Consider the following 21,004-nt stretch of genomic DNA (forward strand, 5'->3'; position numbering starts at 1 on the left):
GCGCTGCCAGAGGACTGGACTGGTCGGGGTCTGAAGGAAATTAACTGATTCCTGTTTTTGTACACAAGTGGAAAGGGCAATAGGCCCAATGAATAGTGCTTTGACCTTGACGCATGTCCTCCAAACATGAAAACAAAAATAAATGCCCTGAAGTACTTTCTGAGAGAACCAGTTTAACCAAGTTGAGGCATGTCTCTGGTAGTCTTCATTTCTAACTGGAAAGGAAGGATTTTTGTATCTTAGAAAAAGTTTTTTTAGAAAAGTATGGAAGGAAAGATTTTTGTAACTTAACACTTTTTTAAAAAAATAAATGAATGCTGAGGTTTGAATTGTGTGAGTGCTTGTGAATAGTTTACATGATGATTCAATACATTGTGAGCTTTCTTACAGTGTTTACCTCTACTTTTCATATTATTCAAATCAAAGTCCTAACAAGGGCGACATTTAATTTCATAATAGTTGTAAATGTCTTGAGCATTTACTCTTTGCCAAGCATTATACTAATGCTTTAAAAGTCTGGTCTTGTAAGAAATCAAAAGAGGTAGGTATGCTAATTTTTGTTTTTCAGATAAGGAAACTGAGACTTGGAGATGACTGAAATTAATCCTTCCCCCTCAAAATGACCTGTGACTTGAAACTAGACCATCTGATTCCAAAGGATATGGAGGTAATCCCAGCCTAATAAAACCCTGAGTTTTCTATAGTACTTTGCCACGGGCATGCACACTCATGTACACATACAGTACACACAGAAGGATGATTCTTCCTTAGGGACGAAATTTTTCTTTATTTCATTTTATAGGGACCAGATTCAAGAGAGAGAGGATATTAGAAGCCAAAAGAAAGAACCCAGGAAGATGTCAGGAGAACAGATCAGGGCTGTCAGCCTGCTGAGAGTGTTTCAGATCATTCTGATATTGAATTTTAGTTTTGTTCTTTCTCTAACTCTCTCTGTTCTTAAGGGCCTGACTGGTAACATCTGGGTTTTCTCATCTGTAAGAGATGAAGCTGAAGCAAATAACCATTACACTCCTTGTTTCTAGCATTCTGTGAGTATGTATGGTTCTTGCCTTCAAGAAGCTTGTGGTCTCTAAGGCAGGTGTAAAAATAGAAGCAATGCATGACTCAAACAGGAGTTCAAGTACAAGACTGAAGTATCGCTACAGGTGGTCTTGGAGTCATTGCTAAATGAGTGGTGAAGACTATAAGGAAGGTTTGAGAAAATACAGCCCTGCGGCCATCTGAAAATATTTTCCCAAGAGGATAAATAAAACTTAAGCTGGGCTTGTAAAAGGTTCAAACAATTGGACTTACAAAAATTTACAAGTTGAATATTTGTTCTTTGTAATGAGTCAAATACTGCAGGAGTACTGAAGTTGGTGGAGAAGGAAATGGCAACCTACTCCAGTGTTCTTGCCTGGATAATCCCATGGACAGAGGAGCCTGGTGGGCTACAGTTCATGGGGTCGCAAAGAGTCAGACATGCTTTGGAGACTAAACCATCAGCACCACCACCAGCCCTGAAGTTGAAGGGTAGCCAGGCTGGGTAGAGAAAAAGACGGGAGTCCTGACCCTGGTATAGCTTGGTTTTTCCTTTTGCTGTGTTCTCATTAACATTCACATACATTGTGACCGACTTCCCATCACGTGGTTGTCATTCGCCCTGATCGCTTTCACGTGGCCTGGAGTTCCTTGATGACCCTTCTAGCTCATCACACCTGTTCCGGTGCCTGCAGCAACGCACTTAGCAAGTAACTGGTTGAATGAATGTTGTTATATTTGAATAAATGTTTGTTCATCCATCAATTTTATTTTCCTTTAATGATTTTTTGTGTGTGTGTGGACCATTTTTTAAAGTCTTTATCAAGCTCGTTACAATACTGCTTCTATTTTATGTTTTGGTTTTCTGTCCTTGAGGCATGTGGAATCAAAGCTCCCCAACCAGGGATCGAATCTTCACCCACCATATTGGAAAGCCAAGTCTTAGCCATCGGACCCCCAGGGAAGTCCCTGTTCATCCGTATAAACAAGAACAGCAACTCGATTGAAACTTTGTGGGCCTGGCACTACGCGCAAAGATTAAAGTGAGATTGGTCCTATTCTCACGTAGCTACATAACCCCATGGAGATGTGCTCATAAATGCAAAGTGGGAAGGGAAGAGTTCCTCGAGAGAAGTGTTGCAAGTGAGACTCTTCCAGTTTGGACCAGAAGGAAGGACGCCAGTGAATTTTCAGCTCCTGAAGCCTATAGAGAAGTAACGGAATGGATGAAGACAGCCCCAGAGAGCTAGGTGATGCTTCCTGTCCTGCCAGTCCCTCAACTCTGAAACTTATTTCCTTTGGGACTAATCCGCGGATTCGTTCCCTTGGAGCTTAGATGTTGATTCTTAAGTTTCCTCCACTATTCCAATGTCTTGTAAGACTGCATACGAGAGACTCAGGTCACGTCCTGACTGTTGGGTATCGCTGCTGTTGTTCAGTCACTGAGTCGTGTCTGACTCTTTGTGACCCCGTGGGCTGCAGGATACCAGGCTTCCCTGTCCTTCACCATCTTTGGGGTATGAGTGTATCTGATTCTAGACGAATCCAGAACTTGTATGAAAACAATACGATAAAAGTGTTGGTTCTCATCACAGACTGAATAAAACCCAGATGGAAATGCTGGCCTGAGACTGAGGGGGAAAGGGGAGGATAAGAGAACAGGCTAGTTTTTTCATGTCCATGTATCACCGTACAGAGAATTAAGCACGGGAAGTCTAGGTGAGTGGTGGTTCCATTTTTAAATTCATTCATTCATTTGGCAAACACAAATGGGGTATTTATAATGTCCAAGGCAATGTGCTAAGCTCTGAGAGACTCTAGAGACTCCCCATTCGTGTCAGTCTGAGTCAGAATAGTCAAAGTGTATTAGTTTATTACCACTGCCATAACAAAGCACCGCGGACTCAGTGGCTTAAACCACAGAGCTTTACTTTTCCACCGTTGTAGAGGCTAGAAGTCCAGGGTCGATGCGTCAGCAGGGTTGTCTCCCAGCAGACCCCTCTCCTCGGCTCGCAGATGGCCACCTCTCTCCTTCCACACGGTCTTCCCTGCGTGCGGCCTGTGTCCTGACGTCCGCTTCTCACGATGACACCAGTCCTGTTGGATTGGGGCCCATCCATCTGTCCTTGTCTGACCTTTGTTACCTCCTTTAAGGCCCCATCTCCAAATAAAGTCACATTCTGAGGCCTGAGGAGTTAGGACTTGAACATATGAATTTTAAGGGGACAAAATTCAGCCCATAACATGAAGTTTCAAACATTCAACTCAATTCAGGAAGGGGAGAAGCTTGGGGGTGTTTATTTTATTAAAGTTTACCTTTAATAGGTAAATAAATACAAGTTCTTCTACCAAAATGAAAACCAGCTTGAGGAATCCAAAGCCTTAAAACTTTCCATTCACTCAGGGTCTCATTGTTTGATAAAGACAGTGATTTTTAAATTTTTTGGCACTAAACTCTGTTAACCAACCCTGACTGTTTTGTTTACTAAGCCCTTAGTTACAGCCTAGAGTTGACGTAGAATGTCTTATTCTGGAAATGTGGACACATTGTACAAGCTCTAAAAGAGGAAAAAACACGGTACTTTGCTGGCTTTAGGCAGAGATCTACTATAAAGAGGATTTCAAGCGTGTTAAAAGAGGGGATGGATGGTGCTGAATCGTTGTCTTCCAGTGGACATAGACAAATTGTTTGGACTCGGATAAAAGGAAACATTTTGACTTGGGATCAAGGGGAACAACATGACGTTAAGCGTGTTGGCTATGCTTATCCACAGGAACCGCTATGCTTGTTAAATGCGCTTGTGTTCCCAGAGAGGTCATTTCATTTGTGACCTTAGGCATGACATATAAGAACCATGCAAAAAGGTGAAAGATAATACAGAATTCCATCTCTGAGCCAATGTTTTAATATCCCAGGATGGTAACTCAAAAAAAAAAATCCTCATTGTTTGCATGCAATATTAGATTGGGGTTATTGTAAATAGTACATCTTATATGAATCAAATCTTCTTGTTATAATTGATTAATTCATCGTTGTTGATTAAGGGACTCACGGCCCAGGAAACGAGGGCCCAGGACATTGACAGGAGCTGGGATCCAGAGCCCACGTCTGTATTCTCAGGCCCAGGAGCATTCTGCCACGATCTCTCAGGACGGCCTGCGGTGCACAGAGAGGAACGGGGCCCTGCCTCTCTCTCTCCCAGGAGAAGGGAGCGTGGGGCTTGGGGCTCCTCGTCTGGAATCTTTGTCTTCCTTCTGCACAGAAGGATGAAGGGATGGAGCTTAGAGATCCAACAGGACACCAGCCAAAGTTCCACTTTTCCTTAAGTGCAGTGGATCAACCGAAGACTGTATTTATCAACTGGTCAAACTGTTGCGTACCTTCGGTATGCCAGGATAAAAAGCAAAAAAGCCCCAGAAAAAAAGCACTCTTTCTGTGCTTTCTCCTTCATCCATGCAGGGAACTAGATATAAACATTACAAAATATACCCCAAAATACAGGATGCATAAAACTTTTCTACTCACAGGCCAGGTTTTCCATCTGCTTTAGTCTCAGGGGCATGTCTCCTCTCCTCGTCTTCTCTTTTCCTTTTTGAATACCTTTTTGGCTGCACGCAGAGCCTGTGGGGTCTAGGTTTCCTGACTGGGGATTGAACCGCACCGCGTGCCCTGGAAGCTCAGAGTCCTAACCATGGACCACCGGGGAAGCCCCCCCTTCTAAATGGAAGCTTCCTTGAAATAACACTGCATCTTAGTCATTTCTCAGTTTTCTTTTTTAAAAAAAAAATTGGCAACATTACTGGCAGGTGGGATCCTAGTTCCCCGACCTGGGATTGAACCCGCACCCCCTGTTTTGGAAGTGTGGGGTCCTAACCACTGGGTGACCAGGGAAGTCCACTCTTAGTCATTTCTACCTACAGTGTGCAGCATGCCCAATACCGGTTTAACTCGATGAACTTAATACTGAACATGAATAACATGTGTAACAACAATACAAGAAAGATTTCATAACACATAAGATGGCATGAGGCATCTAGACCCAACTGTGGGAAACAGGAAGTAAAGGGCAGTAGCTTAGACAAGTAGAGACATGTTTTCACCCCGCGCTCAAGGGGTCTGTAGGTGGAAGCCAGCCCTCCACGCTGCAGCTGGTCTAGATGCCTTTCTTATTGCCCCACTGCTTACGGCTTCCATTCCAAAACGGCTGGTGGCACTACAGAGATGACATAAATTCTAGCCAGCAGAGTGGAGGGGAGTGATGAAGAATGATTTTCCCCCTTCTTTTTGAGAATACCTCCAAGAAATTGCATACCCTACTTCTACCTGTATCATGTTAGTCAAAATTTAGTCATGGCCATAGCTAGCTGCAAAGGAAGATGGGAACTGTAGTCTTTTTCTAGAAGACCATAAGAATTCAATTAAATATCAAGGATTCAAATTACTGGAGGAGAAGAAAGATCAGGGAGAAAGCTGGCAGAATATGACAAAACTCCAAGCTCTAAAGAGAGAGGTTTCACTGCAAAATTTCGGTATTTTTTTTTTCTTTTTCTAATTAGGGGAAGGTCAGTGATCTCTAGTCTTATGATTAAGATTGTAGAATTAATAATAAACAGATCTGATTGTATTCTGGCTCTGCCAATAACTGTATGTGTAGGACTTTGGTTAAGGAACATAACTCATAGGATTGTTGGAAAAATTAAGCCACAGTCCTGGCCCATGTGCAATGTACAATAAATGATGGTGTTTACTGTATTTTTTTCTTACTAATTTCCCTGTTGAGAAAATACATACCCCAAAACATGTCTAGTAAAAGAAATACCATCTATCAGCTGGGGGATGCAGGCCTTATAAGCTTCAGTCGCCAGAGTGTCCAAACAAGGAGCTATTTTTTCCTTCTAACTGAGTTGGTCTGGGGAATCATTGCTGAGAATATTCTATATACATGGGTCTTGGTCCTATAGCTCCACGGGAAATGTCTTTACCTGTAGGATTCTCTGCGTTTGCCGGCCAGATGCCCTGGACAGGAAATGGCACACAGATTCTTTAACTATGTTCCCCTTATGAATATGTGTATTAAACATATCTTTTTCCCATATTGAGGAAAACTGTAAAGTTGCTAGTAACCATTCTAGCCAATTTCATTGGTTGGTTGGTTGGTACTGAATTAGTTGAAGAGTCAAATTGAGTTATATACCCCAGGTCTGGTGTTTTTAGGCTCTTTTTAACAGAGGCAAGTAGGTTATAAAGCCACCTGTAGTGACCTGGGCCTGGAAAAAGCAACTCAGTAGAACAAGTACCCACTGAGTGCTCTCTATGCGGCAGGCACTGCATTGAGCGCTGAGCAGCGCTGACGTCTTGTGAGAGAGAAGAATCCAAGCAAGAGATACACAGAGAAAGAGCAATGAAGACAGAAGCTCTGAGGTCCAGAAAGCTTGCATATTCATCTGTGTACAATTTAACTGGGAATGAGAAAGCATGCAGAACTCAGATTAGAGACGTTTCTATTCAAGAATGAGCGGGTTTCACCTAAGTTGTTGCAAATGGCAGAATTTCTTTTCTTTTCATGGCTGAATAACATTCCATTGCAAACTTGAGGGTATTATGCAACTGGAAGGACTGATGCTGAAGCTGAAACTCCAATACTTTGGCCACCAGATGCAAAGAGCTGACTTATTGGAAAAGACCCTGGAAAGATTGAGGGCAGGAGGAGAAGGGGACGACAGAGGATGAGATGGTTGGATGGCATCACCGACTCGAGGGACATGAGCTTGAGCAAGCTCTGGGGAGTTGGTGATCGACAGGGAGGCCTGGCGTGCTGCATTCCATGGGGTCACAGAGTCAGACATAACTTAGTGGTTGAACAGCAACAAAATCAATCAGACAGAGGAAAATGAGTACTACATGATGTTCACTTATTTGTAGAATCTGAAAAGGCTAAACTCATACAAACAAAACACAGGGAGCCCAGCCCAGGGCTCTGTGATGACCTAAAGGGGTGGGAAGGGGGTGAGCGGGAGGGACATAGGTATACTGAGGGCTTGTTCACGTTGTTGTACAGCAGAAATCAACACAACACTGTAAAGCAATTATCTTCCAACTTATTTATGTTGTTATGACTGATTCACATTGTTGTACAGCAGATATCAACAGAACACTATAAAACAATTATCTTTCAATTTATTTTTTTACAGATGATCAGGGAGAATAGAAAGATATTTGCATAATCGCCTTTCTTGCAGCACTAACTCTGTGACCTCTGCTGGTTTCGTTATCCTTTCCGGGACGGTTACCAAGGCCAGGAATGAGGTCCGTGCTGTCTGGCCGATTTACGAGAGGAGCTGGTAGAGCAATGTTACACCAACACAGCCCCGGGGACAGTGATTGTGTTTTGCAAGACAGTCAGAATTTGTAAAAGGAATCCAGCACCAGTTTTCCGAGGAGTCACTAGGAAACTATGATCTGAAACATATTACATTTTTTCAGTTTACCGGCATTTGTTAAATTGCTTCTAATCTGACTTGGAAATTAATACAGTGGAAACAGAATGGTGCTTTGGATGCAGGACAGACTCACGTGTAAACCTAGCCGTCTCCTTGGCTTCTCCGTGATGGCGCAGGGTTACTTAATGTCTGTTAACCTCTGTTTCCTCTTCTGGGGGATTTTTGTGAAGATTAACTGGAATGATACATGCAAAACACTAGTTGTCGCCTGGGTGTATCAGACACTTATTATCAGTTTGCCATCTTCCACTCCAATCTCCTTCCTTCCTCCCCAGAGCGCCTTCACCGGTTGCCAAACCCAAGGGACAGCTTTATGTGGTGTTTGTTTATAGCCCTTGTGAGCACTGGACTCTGCCGACTCTCTATTCTCTCCTGTGGTTTTTCACAAAGCCACCATCTCTAGTTTTCTTTCTGCCTTTACAATTCTTTTTTGTTTTAATACTTATTTATTTATTTATGGGCTTCCCCAGTGGCTCAGCAGTAAAGAATCTGCCTGCCAATGCAGGAGATGAAGGTTGGGAAGATCCCTGCAGGAGGGCATGGCAACCACTCCAGTATTTTCGGCTGGAGGCTCGCAGGGACAGAGGAGCCTGGCGGGCTACAGTCCACGGGGTCAAAGAGTCGGACAGGCCTGAGCGAGCGAGCAGGACGCTCGTCAGACTGGAGGGGGCTCAGGGTGGAGTGTGAGCGGGGGGGAGGGGCTGCAACACAGACCGAGCTTCACTACCCGGCCAGGGACCAGCACTCGTCTGAGCCCTGGGGCCTGGGGACCCCTGTTCTCAAACCAACTGAAAAAAAAAGGAAGAAAAATTTTATCTTCAAAGAACTTGGGAAATACCCTCAACCCCAAACGCTGAAGAATAATTGCTCAACACAGTAAAACTCGACTCTAACTGAGGAAAGAAAATGACAGGAAGTTCACACTTCCACACGCGTGAGCGCTCGACCACAAAGCCCTGTCTGACTCTGTGCGACCCCACGGACTCAGCCCGCCAGGCGCCTCTGTCCACGGGATTCTCCAGGCGGGGATGCTGGAGCGGGGTGCCATTTCCTCCTTCAGGGCATCTTCCCCACCCAGGGATTGAACTCGAGTCTCCTGCGTTTTCTGCATTGGCAGGTGGGTCCTTTACCAGCTGGGCCGCGTGGGAAGCCCCGTGTTTCCATGGTGGTCTTTAAAAAGGGGCCGACCACCATTGATGAGCCCACTGTGGCTGAGACAGTAACGCGGGATTTCGGGTAGACTAAGGAGGTACCTAAGGCCCAGTTTCCTCCTGCTTGTGTCGTGGGAAGTGGAACGAAAAGACAATCCTGCAGATAGGACATCTCTACAGGGATTCTCAGAATGAGAGGGTACAGGGGTACAGTAGAGATGGTAGGTGATAATCATATCAGGGTCAACCCACATACACAGGTTAGGGTTAGGGTTAGCACACACACAAACCCTCCTGATACACAGCCTTCATGTCAGGGTCAACCCACACACACAGGTAGACACACACAAACCCAGCTGACATGGAGCCTTCCCTGTGTGCCAGGCAGACTCCCTGTTCTTCTAGCTGATAGCTCCCCTTACAGAAGTGAAAAGGAGGGGCTTCCCTGCTGGTCCCGTGACTGAGACTCCGAGCTTCCAGTGCAGGGGTCACGAGTTTGATCCCTGTTCAGGGAGCTGAGATCCCACACACCTGATGGCCAAAACACCAAAACACAAAACAGAAACAGTATTGCAACAAATTCAATAAAGACTTAAAAAATAGTCCACATTAAAAAAATCTTAAAAAAAAAAAAAATGGGAATCCCCTGATTTTCCAGTGGTTAGCTCTTTCTGCTTCCTCTGCAGGGTACACGCGTTCAGTTCCTGGTTCGGGGACTAAGATACTGGCAAGCTGCGTGGCTGGGAAAAAAAATGACGAGAAGAAAAGCGGTTATATCAAAGAAAATAAAAAGAGACCGCGCAGCGAAAGTTAGAAAACAGAGGAAGCAGTAAAAGTAGAAAACGGCGAAAAGAAGGGAGCTAAGAGCAAACACCTCTATCGTGTTAATGAACTGAAATGAGGGAAAAATCTTTTTCTCCTTTTTTGCGTTTTTAAAAAACTTTTTATTTTGTATTAGAGTATCGCTGATTAATAATGTTGTGATAGTTTCAGGTGAACACAGAAGGGACTCAGCCATACATAATTCATGTATCCATTCTTCCCCAAACTCCCCTCCCATCCAGGCTGCCACACAGCATTGAACAGAGTTCCCTGTGCTATACAGCAGGACTTTGTTAGTTATCCATTTTAAATACAGCAATGTGTACAGACAACAATAAATTCATTCTCTAAGTCTGTGAGTCTCTTTCTGTTTTGTAAGTAAGTACATTTGTAAGAATGAAGGTAAAATCTTTTCAGAGAAAGACAACAAATGAAAAAAAAAATAAAATCTATATCTGACGCGTGTGCTTGCTCAGTCATGTCTGACTCTGCGACCCCGTGGGCTGCAGCCTGCCAGGCTCCTCTGTCCATGGAATTCTCCAGGCAGCTATCCTGAAGTGGGCTGCCATTTTCTGCTCCAGGGGATCTTCCTGACTCAGGGATCAAACATGAGTCTCCTGCATTGACAGGTGGATTCTTTACCACTGAGCCACCAGGGAAGCCCTCTACATCTGACACCTTGGAGCAAAACAAACTCTTGATTGATTAAAAATGTAAACATAAAATAGGAAGTCCTAGAAATATGAAAGAAAAACTGTTTGGATTTTAAAATAATATTGGAGTGGAAGAGACATTTCTAAGAACTGGCTAGAGCCCCGGAGCCATGAATGACATTGTGGTCAACTTACCTGTTTTCTTAGTATATAAAGGGTCTTATAAATCAGCAAGGAAAAGACCACAAACTCATAGAGAATTTGGCAAGGAAAATAAAAAACTGTTCACAGGAAAAGCAGTACAAACGGTTTATAAACACAAGAGCGCTTGCTCATCTTCACTCAGTGAAAGGAATATAAGTCAAAACGAGGAAATGAAAAAAAGGTTAGCTTATCAGATCGGGCAAGAGTCAGAAGTCTGATCACATTAATGTCCAGGGTCCATGGAAACAGACACAGCAGTGCTCTGGTGGTGAGACGTTAAGGAGGCGCTTCTCGTTAATGGGCAAGTTGAAAGCAGCTCTCGGAGTTAGAAGCACACACCCTTTGATCCAGCAGTTGTGCTTCTAGTCGTTTGTCTTACCGGAATACTCTCATGTATTTGCACAGATAGAAGTACAAGGACAGATTGCAGTTTGTTTGTAATAATAAACAATTGAGAACAACTTAAATATTTACACACTGAGAATTATTTCAATAAAAGATGACGCAACAATCTAATGCGTGGGATACCATACGGCTATTTTTTTTTTAAAGAAGGTGAAATTACATATGCTGAAACAGAAGGATCTCTGTAATTCATTGTAAAGCGAGAAAGAAGCACGTACAGAGAGCAGTATATAAATATTCATCCACAGGAAGACTTATAAGAATGTTTATATGGAAAATTTTTGGAAGAAGAGAGAATAAAGATTTAACTCAGGAGCAGGGGTAAACCTAGTGGTCTGGGATAAAGAGAAGGATTTCGTTTTTTACTATATCCTTTTGAATATTTTAAAAATATGTATGTGGCTTTCATAATGACAATGAAAAAAGCTAAATACAAAATGCAATTAAATTCAAAAGGGGAAATTTCAAATCTCTTTAATGACCCTGCATGACTTACAGGATTAGGTCCAGAAGCCCCACCTGTCATGGAAACCTCCTGGTAAAGTGACCCAGGTCACCGTGCTCACCCTGTCTCCAGCATTTCTTCTGGTCAAAAAATGAGTGAATAAATAGATAGATGTATAAAGATGTTTTTAAAAAGCTTGCACTGATGTCTCCAATGAACATCACATTTTGACTAAATGAGCTTTGAAGTCTTAGGACCAGTTGTCTTGTAATTGTCTTCAGTGTATTTTTTTCTTACCTTCACTGAACGCTTTTGAAAGGGTGGCGCTCTAGGAATTGGGAACTCATCTTGGATTCTCCCAAACCCAGCTTTCCCATCTTACAGACTCAAGATGCCAGACTTCTTTCTTTGTAGTCTTTTTTTAAAAAGAGATAGAGAGAAGCATAGAAAGCTCGTCTTCATTTCTTCTTACAGATTTTAATTACTCACTTTCGGTTGCGCTGAGTCTTCCCTGTCACACACGGGCTTTCTCCAGTTGCAGTGACGGGGGGCTTGCTTCTCTTGTTGAGGGGCAGGGGCTCCCGGCGCCCCGCTTCAGTAATTGCATTGTGGGAGCTCCATAAAGAACGCGCCTGCCAGTGCAGGAGCCATGAGAGGTGGGCTCGATCCCTGGGTCAGGGAGATCCCCTGGAGGAGGGCACGGCACCCCACTCCCGTGTTCTTGCCTGGAGAAGCCCGTGGACAGAGGAGCCTGGCGGGCTGTGGCCTGTGGGGTCACCACGACTCAGCAGGCCTGAAGCGCTGAGGCAGCGCGCGTGAGCTCAGCTGTCGCGGTTCAGCGGCCCTGGAGCGCCGCTCAGGAGCTGTGGCTCATGGGCTCAGTTACCCCTCGGTGTGTGGAATGTTCCTGGACCAGCGGTTGAACCTGTGTCTCCTGTGTTGGCGGGCGGATTCCAATCCTCTGTACCACCAGGGAAGTCCCTTTCTTTGCAGTTTTGATGGATGTTTCCAAATGAAATGATGCTGGTCTTTGTAAGATGTCTTCAGCCCTTTACGCGGTCACGCTGAAGTAGCGCCCGGGCCTGGAATCCGGCCGCCGACTTCGCCGCGCCCGCCGCCTCCCGCCACCTTCCGCCGCCGCTAGACTATGGACCCCGCAAAGTGAGCGAGCTTCGAGCCTTCGTGAAAATGTGTAAGCAGGACCCGAGCGTTCTGCACACCGAGGAAATGCGCTTCCTGAGGGAGTGGGTGGACAGCATGGGGGGTAAAATACTACCTGCTGCCCATAAAACTAAATCGGAAGAAAATACCAAGGAAGAAAAAACAGAGAGTAAGAAGGCGGAAGAAAACATAAAGACAGACGAACCATCAAGTGAGGAAAGTGATCTAGAAATTGACAACGAAGGTGTGATTGAACCAGACACTGATGCACCTCAAGAAATGGGAGATGAGAATGTCGAGATAACTGAGGAGATGATGGATCAGGCAAATGATAAAAAAAGTGGCTGCCATTGATGCCCTAAATGATGGTGAACTACAGAAAGCCATTGACTTGTTCACAGATGCCATCAAGCTAAATCCCCGTTTGGCTATCCTCTATGCCAAGAGAGCCAGTGTCTTCATCAGAGAAGCCAAATGCTGCCATCCGAGACTGTGACAGAGCTATTGAAATAAATCCTGATTCAGCTCAGCCATACAAGCGGCGAGGGAAAGCACGCAGACTTCTGGGCCATTGGGAAGAAGCTGCCCATCATCTTGCCCTTGCCTGTAAGCTGGATTATGATGAAGATGCTAATACAATGCTGAAGGAAGTGCAACCAAGGGCCCAGAAAATTGCTGAACATCGGAGAAAGTATGAGCGAAAACATGAAGGGCGTGAGATCAAAGAAAGAATAGAGAGGGTTAAGGAGGCTCGGGAAGAACAGGAGAGAGCCTAGAGGGGGGAAGAAGCCAGAAGACAATCAGGATCTCAGTCTGGCTCTTTTCCAGGTGGCTTTCCTGGGGGAATGCCTGGTAATTTTCCTGGGGGAATGCCTGGAATGCCAGGAATGCCTGGGCTCAATGAAATTCTTAGTGATCCAGAGGTCCTTGCAGCCATGCAGGATCCAGAAGTTATGGTGGCCTTCCAGGATGTGGCCCAGAATCCGGCAAATATGTCAAAATATCAGAGCAACCCAAAGGTTATGAATCTTACCAGTAAATTGACGGCCAAATTTGGAGGTCAAGCATAATGCCCTTCTGACATAAAGCCCTGCTGGAGGAAAAGCAGCTTAGATCACCTAATGGATGTTGCAACAATACAAACCAGTGTACCTCTGACCTTCTCGTGAAGAAAGCTGGGGTGCTTTGAAGATAATCCCTACCCCTTTGCCCCAAATGCAGCTGAAAACATTTTACAGCGGTTTGCCATTCATTCAGATAATGTTTTCCTACTAGAAATTTAAAACTTTAAGGAATTTTTAAACCTTAAAAATATTTAAAATTAAAAAGGTGTATTAACCCCTACATTTTTCTTTACTAATGATTTTGATTTTTTCCTTTGAATTAATTAGGCAAGTAAGATACATCAGTGTGGAAGATTTATTGTTCCAAGTTTGAGTGAAATAAAGATTTGTTAGTGGGAGGCAAATACAACATTCAAATAGATAAAGTTTGAATTGGACATATGGTTACTGAGGCATTTTGATTTGTCTTTTTACCTGCTTTGTTATTATGATCTTAAATGATTTGCTTCTGTAGCTCTTGGGACCACCAGCATTGCAGTAGGACCTGGGGAGGGACTGGAAGTACTTGGCCAGGCAGCAGCCATCTTACTACATTTTATACCACACGGCCCCTTGTGCACATGAATTAAATCTTACATTGTGGTGAAGGGATGGTTTTTATAATGCTGCAGTAAAATGGGATTACTTAGCTCTGTTCTTGTCTGATACCTAAAATAAATGTTTCATATTTCCATACACACACACAAAAGATGTCTTCCCTTCCCTTGGACTGCAAGGAGATCCAACCAGTCCATCCTAAAGGAGATCAATCCTGAATATTCATTGGAAGGACTGATGCTGAAGCTGAAGCTCCAATACTTTGGCCACCTGATGGGAAGAGCTGACTCATTGGAAAAGACCCTGATGCTGGGAAAGATTGAGGGCAGGAGGAGAAGGGGACGACAGAGGATGAGATGGTTGGATGGCATCACCGACTCGTTGGACATGAGTTTGAGTAAACTCCGGGAGTTGGGGATGGACAGGGAGGCCTGGCGTGCTGCGGTTCATGGGGTCACAAAGAGTCGGACACGACTGAGTGACTGACCTGAACCCTCCCCTGATATTGCTGCTCCTCTAGCCATACTTACCACAGCCATATCTATGGTTTCTTGAGCACATCATCACCTCACTATCTTTATGTCTTTACCTTTTTTGCATGAATGTCTCTGATTCCTTCCTGGAAAATTGTTCTTCATCCATTAATGCCCACTTCAAAGGATGCCTCTTTTGTGAGCTCTGATTTGACGCTTTCAGGCAAAATTCGCTTTTCCGTCATCCTTGCTCTGGTAGGACTTTAATGTGAAGGAGCCCAGCTGTGTCCTCAGCCCATCTGCTCTGTGAGCCCCACGAGGACTAGATGAACCTGAGCCCTCTTCAGAGCAACTGGACACTGGACCGGTTCCCACGGCACGTCAGAGGGTCGAGAGTGGGGAGGGACTCTGTTGATGAGAGTCTGGGCTCCACACTGGCTTGGCCAGGTCACCCCACAGAGGAAGGGGCAGGAAGGGACCAGACAGGGGTGTTGATGTCACACACATGTGTGTGTTTACATGAGCTACCTCATTCATTCTTTACCTTTCAAAGCAAGTCATCTTATCCTCATTTTGGAAATGCAGAAATCTAAAGCCCAAAGACTCAGACGGTGAAGAATCTGCCTGCAGTGCAGGAGACCTGGATTTGATCCCTGGGTTGGGAAGGTCCCCTGGAGAAGGGCTTGGCAACCCACCCCAGTATTCTTGCCTGGAAAGTCCCATTTCAGAGGAGCCTGGCGGGCTCCATGGGGTCTCACAGAGTTGGACACGACCGAGCAACTCACACTTTCAAGGCTCAGAGAGATTAAGTAAATTACCCGAAATGGGTGGCAGAGTTCGGTTTCAAATTTGGGACTTTCTGGTTGTTCCTGTTGCGTTCTGGAATCAGCTTTCCAGCGGGGAGAGGTTGAGACTGAAGCAACCGTGTTCTCCCTCGAGGGGGCGCGTCTCCCAGCTCCGCGCTCTCTCCTGCTGTCAGGTGAGCAGGGCGGGCTGAGGGGACGCGGAGGGAAGCCGGGCTGAGGAGATGGCGGGGCGGCCTCCCTCTCCAGGGGAGCCTGGGTTGTGGCTGCGCGGCTGACCCCAGCCCTGTCCTTCCAAAAGGCCAGCTGGAGCCGTGCCGCTTTCTGGAATAACACAGGGAGGACGATGAGCAACACTTGGCAAGCTCTGGAGTAGGAAATGCGAAACACGTGCCCTGGTTGGGGTTCCTTCACATGTTTCTAATCAACCAACCAGATTTCGCTGGAGTCTTTTACTGCTTCTCTGAAATTTGTAGGGAAATTGAAAGCCAAGGGTAGGCCTGGACCGGCTTGTGGTTGCTCTCTAACTACCGCTTGTCCCCGACTCCTTCCACCACTTAGTGAAAATCATTATTGCAGTAAAGTTTCTTAGTCATAGTTTCCAGGGGGTTGAAATTTCTTAGCTTGTCATATGGATGGATCTTGTATTTATGTTAACATGAGAGCTGGTATGGTTGGATGAGGCTGTATGGAATCTGACAAAAGACAGTTAAAAATAGATATTGAAAATTCTGCAAGTAGGATGTACTGCAGCTTCAATTCAATTCAAAAAGCATTTTAAGCACCTATTATGTATGAGGTATGACCGAAGCTGTATACAGAGGTAAGTCCTACTTTTCTTAGGAAAGTCCATATCTTACACTGAATACATCTTAAAGTGAACCCACTATCTTCATAGTTCTGAGCTCAGACGATGACACTGCCAGTGACCCAGCTGCTGAAGCTAGAAACCCTGGGACCTTCTCTGATTCATCCCCTTCCCTTATAACTGTATTTAATCAAGTCCAAGTGATTTTTCCTCTGCAATTAAAAAAAATTTGCTTCCTCATCTCTGTTGCCATGATTCAGGTCTAGACCTTCATCATCTCTTGCCTGGATGTTCCAGTGGGTTTCTGAGTTTGTTCCAACTTATGGCCATCGAGTCGATGATGCCATCCAACCATCTCATCCTCTGTCATCTCCTTCTCTTCCTGCCTTCAATCTTTCCCAGCATCAGGGTCTTTTCCAATGAGTCAACTCTTCTCATCAGGTGGCCAAAGTATTGGAGCTTCAGCATCCGTCCTTCCAATAAAAATCCAGTATTGACTGGTTTGGGATTCCTTTAGGGTTGAGTGGTTTGATCTCCTTGCTATTCAAGGGTCTCTCAAGTCTTCTCCATGCTGGGGACTCCTAATCTAATCCAAGAGGGTCAGGGAAGGTGTTATTTAAGTGGAAAGAAGAAAGACTTACCCAGGTGAAGAGAAGAATGTGTAAGAGAACATGGGTAAAGAGTCAGAAGCGAGACAGAGGGGAATTCCGAGATGCTACGAAGGCGGGGTTACAATGCTGAGGCCAAGAAGGAAGCAGGCAGAGGGGCTATTAAATATGCACCGACCACAGGGAGTGGCTGGTCCTCCGGGGCAGGTCCGGCCCTTCCTCACTCTGAGGCGGGATGGGCCAGGGCTAGGGCTCATGGCTTGGCTTTGGCAAATGGACCACGATCCAGCTAACTAGAATCCTTAGCTAGAAACTTTTGTCAACAGCCAGCAACTGTGACGAGATTATCACTAAACTAGGTTAAGGCATTGACGCTTTATCTTTGCAACAGTGGAAAACCTTGCAGGGCACTAAGCAGAGGCATTAGGTCAGGTTAGAACTTTAGGGCAACTGCAGTTTGGAAGGAAGATCAGAAGACTTCAAACTGGAGTCAAGGGGGATGCTGACGGGACTTTCTCAGAGGTCGGGCTGAGAGGAAGCAGTGGCCTGGCCTTGAGGAGTGGCATCCATCAGAATCAGCACCGTTGTGAGCAGAGAGGAGCTAAGCAACAGCCTGAGAGGAGCCAAGCGGGAACTGGCGTCTGCTGCTGTTTCTCGCCAAAAGCCCACGTTAGTCAGAGACACAACAGTGGATTTGCTGAACCATGATTTTGACTCAGTGAGGAAGCAGTTTCTTTTTTAGACACCTTTATTGAGGTATAATTGATATTAAAAATCTGTACATACTAATGTATATAATTTGATGAGTTTGGCCATATGCATCTGGAAAAATGGTATAGATGATCTTATTTGCCAAGCAGAAATAGAGACACAGACGTAAAGAACAAATGCATGAACTACGGGGGAATGTGGGAGGGTGGGAGGAATCGGGCGATTGGGGTGGATACTCGCGCAGTATTGATACTGTGGGTCAATAGATAACCGTGAGAACCTCCCGGATGGCACAGGGACCCCTACTCAGTGCTCCTGGTGACCTGAAGGGGAAGGAAGTACAAAGGGAGGACACAGACGTATATGTAAGGCTGCTTCATTCTGCTCTACAGTAGAGACTAACGCAACATCGTGAAACAATTACAATAAAAATTAATTTAAAAAACCCAACAAAGTGACAAACATACCTGCCCCTCCAAAAGGGTTCTTAACAATAGAGACTCAGCAAAGGAGCAGAAAGAGAAACAGCACAAGATTCTGTGAGTCTCCCAAGCGGGCCCAAATGCGTGTCCCTTTGGCCTTTTGCGGGATCATCACCTCACCTGCGCCGAGGACACCGATGTTTGTGACAGCTTGTTCTGTTTGTCCTCCCCCTGGAAACTTTTTCACGAGGCAACTGAAGAATCTCATTCATTATCCGGAAAAGCAGCTTGAGCTTTCACGGTTGTGCAATCGCACCAAGTTAAATTTTTACAGGCCCTTGGTTGGCCTGGTGCGGGTGAAACGTGAGCCTGCAGGGTGGGCGTGAGACAGACGGGGAGTCAGACAGTGATGGAATCAGCCACACTGCAGACTGGCCTTGGTCTGTGTTCACGTCCTCTGGTTCCACCTCAGGGGTGCTTGAGGGCTAGCGTTTGATCTGGAAAAACCATTAATGAACAAAATAATCATTCATATTTTCTCTAGTTTTCTAACCATGTTCAAAAATCTGTTATTTTTTTCTTTTAGGTCTCTTGGTTTTTATTAATTTTTTAAAAAGTTTTTATTTTATATTGGAGTATGGCTGATTAACAGTGCTGTGACAGTTGGACAGCAAAGGGACTCAGCCACACAAATCCATCTTTCCATTCACCCTCCACACTCCCCTCCCATCCAGGCTGCCACATAACACTGAGCAGAGTTCCCTGTGTAGGACCTTGCTGGTTATCCATTCTAAATCTAGCAGAGTGTACCTATCCGACTGAGAGAATGAACTTATGGTTGCTGGGGCAAGAATTGGGGGAGGAGACAGTGAGGGAGTCTGGGATAGACATGGACCCTCAGAAAATCTGCTATTTTAACCAAAGGGAGAAAATTCCCTGCCGTGAAAGAGCAAGATGTCAGGAAGAGTTGGATTCTAATCCCTAATGTTTTCCTTTCTCGGGTGCTGGAGAAACTTGATAAGATACACCCTTTTCTGGGTCTCATTTCCTCCTCTGAAGATTCTTTTGTGTGATAACCCCAGGCTTCCATGAAATCTTTGCATTTTGAAATGTCAGCTCATAGTAGCTTCTCAATATATATCTGAAAATTGGAGGGATGAGCCGTGTATGCTAAGCCCAGAGCTGTTAATGGGAGACAGAGATATGTATACCTATGGCTGATTCGTGTTGATGTTTGGCAGAAACCAACAAAATTCTGTAGAACAATTATCCTTCAATTAAAAAGTAAATAAATTAAAAAAAAACAATTAAACTCTCAAAAAAAAAAAAAGGCCCTTTGTGTTTCAACTGTTCTCAGTCATCGGCACAGGTGATGGCTGGACACAGGCCCAGGGGCGTGTACCCAGGCTGTCCTGTCACAGACGGCAGGAAGGCAAGAAAGAGAGGGTTGCGCAGCATCTGTACAGAGGTTTTCCAGATGTGCAGGAAAGGCTGTTTGCAGCAGGGGAAGCCAGGCACGGTCCTGGTGGGCCAGAGGTTAACAACCCATGCTCCTATGCAGGGGACACAGGTTCGATCCCCGGTTGGGGAACTAAGATCCCACATGCCGCGGGGAGACAACCGAGCCGTCAGACCCTGACCACAGAGAAGCCTGCGGGCCGCAACAAAGACCCACCCCATGCTGGAGCTAAGCAGTCAAAAGTAAACCAGTTCAGTTCAGTCGCTCAGTCATGTCCGACTCTTTGAGACCCCATGAATTGCAGCACGCCAGGCCTCTCTGTCCATCACCAACTCCCGGAGTCTACCCAAACCCATGTCCATCAAAGTCAGTGATGCCATCCAACCATCTCATCCTCTGTCGTCCCCATCTCCTCCTGCCCCCAATCCTACCCAGCATTAGGGTCTTTTCCAATGAGTCAACTCTTCACATGAGGTGGCCAAAGTATTGGAGTTTCAGCTTCAACATCAGTCCTTCCAATGAACACCCAGGATTGATCTCCTTTAGGATGGATTGATTGGATCTCCTTGCAGTCCAAGGGACTCTCAAGAGTCTTCTCCAACACCACAGTTCAAAAGCATCAATTCTGCGGTGCTCAGCTTTCTTCACCATCCAACTCTCACATCCATACATGACCACTGGAAAAACCATAGCCCTGACTAGACGGACTTTTGTTGGCAAAGTAATGTCTCTGCTTTTAAATATGCTATCTAGGTTGGTCATAACCTTCCTTCCAAGGAGTAAGGGTCTTTTAATTTCATGGCTGCAATCACCATCAGCAGTGATTTTGGAGCCCAAAAAAATAAAGTCTGACACTGTTTCCACTGTTTCCCCATCTATTTCCCATGAAGTGATGGGACCAGATGCCATGATTTTAGTTTTCTGAACGTTGAGCTTTAAGCCAACTTTTTCACTCTCCTCTTTCACTTTCATCAAGAGGCTCTTTAGTTCTTCTTCACTTTCTGCCGTAAGGGTGGTGTCATATGCATATCTGAGGTTATTGATATTTCTCCTGGCAATCTTGATTCCAGCTTGTGTTTCTTCCAGCCCAGCGTTTCTCATGAAGTACTCTGCATATAAATTAAATAAGCAGGGTGACAATATACAGCCTTGACGTACTCCTTTTCCTATTTGGAACCAGTCTGTTGTTCCATGTCCAGTTCTAACTGTTGCTTCCTGATCTGCATGCAGGTTTCTCAAGAGACAGGTCAGATGGTCTGTTATTCCCATCTCTTTAAGAATTTTCCAGTTTGTTGTGATCCACATACTCGAAGGCTTTGGCATAGTCAATAAAGCAGAAACAGATGTTTTTCTGGAACTCTCTCGCTTTTTCGATGATCCAGCAGATATTGGCAATTTGATCTCTGGTTCCTCTGCCTTTTCTAAAACCAGCTTGAACATCTGGAAGTTCACGGTTCATGCATTGCTGAAGCCTGGCTTGGAGAATTTTGAGCATTACTTTACTAGCATGTGAGATGAATGCAATTGTGCGGTAGTTTGAGCATTCTTTGGCATTGCCTTTCTTTGGGATTGGAATGAAAACTGACCTTTTCCAGTAAAACCAGTAAACCAGTAAATATCTTTAAAATGCGTTAAAAGCGTTAGAGGTCAGATGACGGCACGTGGGTGCCTGCAGG

The 21,004-nt window shown here is 45.0% G+C and overlaps 1 pseudogene across 1 annotated transcript; it reads left to right on the top strand.

The window, feature by feature from the left end:
- Positions 1-12,380: 12,380 nt before the first annotated feature.
- On the top strand, positions 12,381-14,180 carry LOC145509083 (hsc70-interacting protein pseudogene; annotated as a pseudogene). The gene has a single exon (XR_014055847.1). The product of XR_014055847.1 is annotated as a hsc70-interacting protein pseudogene (transcript).
- The last annotated feature ends 6,824 nt before the right edge of the window (positions 14,181-21,004 follow it).

Source organism: Giraffa tippelskirchi, chromosome 6, assembly GCF_054371585.1.
Source record: "Giraffa tippelskirchi isolate mGirTip1 chromosome 6, T2T-mGirTip1v1.2.pri, whole genome shotgun sequence".
In the NCBI taxonomy this organism is placed as follows: Eukaryota; Metazoa; Chordata; class Mammalia; order Artiodactyla; family Giraffidae; genus Giraffa; species Giraffa tippelskirchi.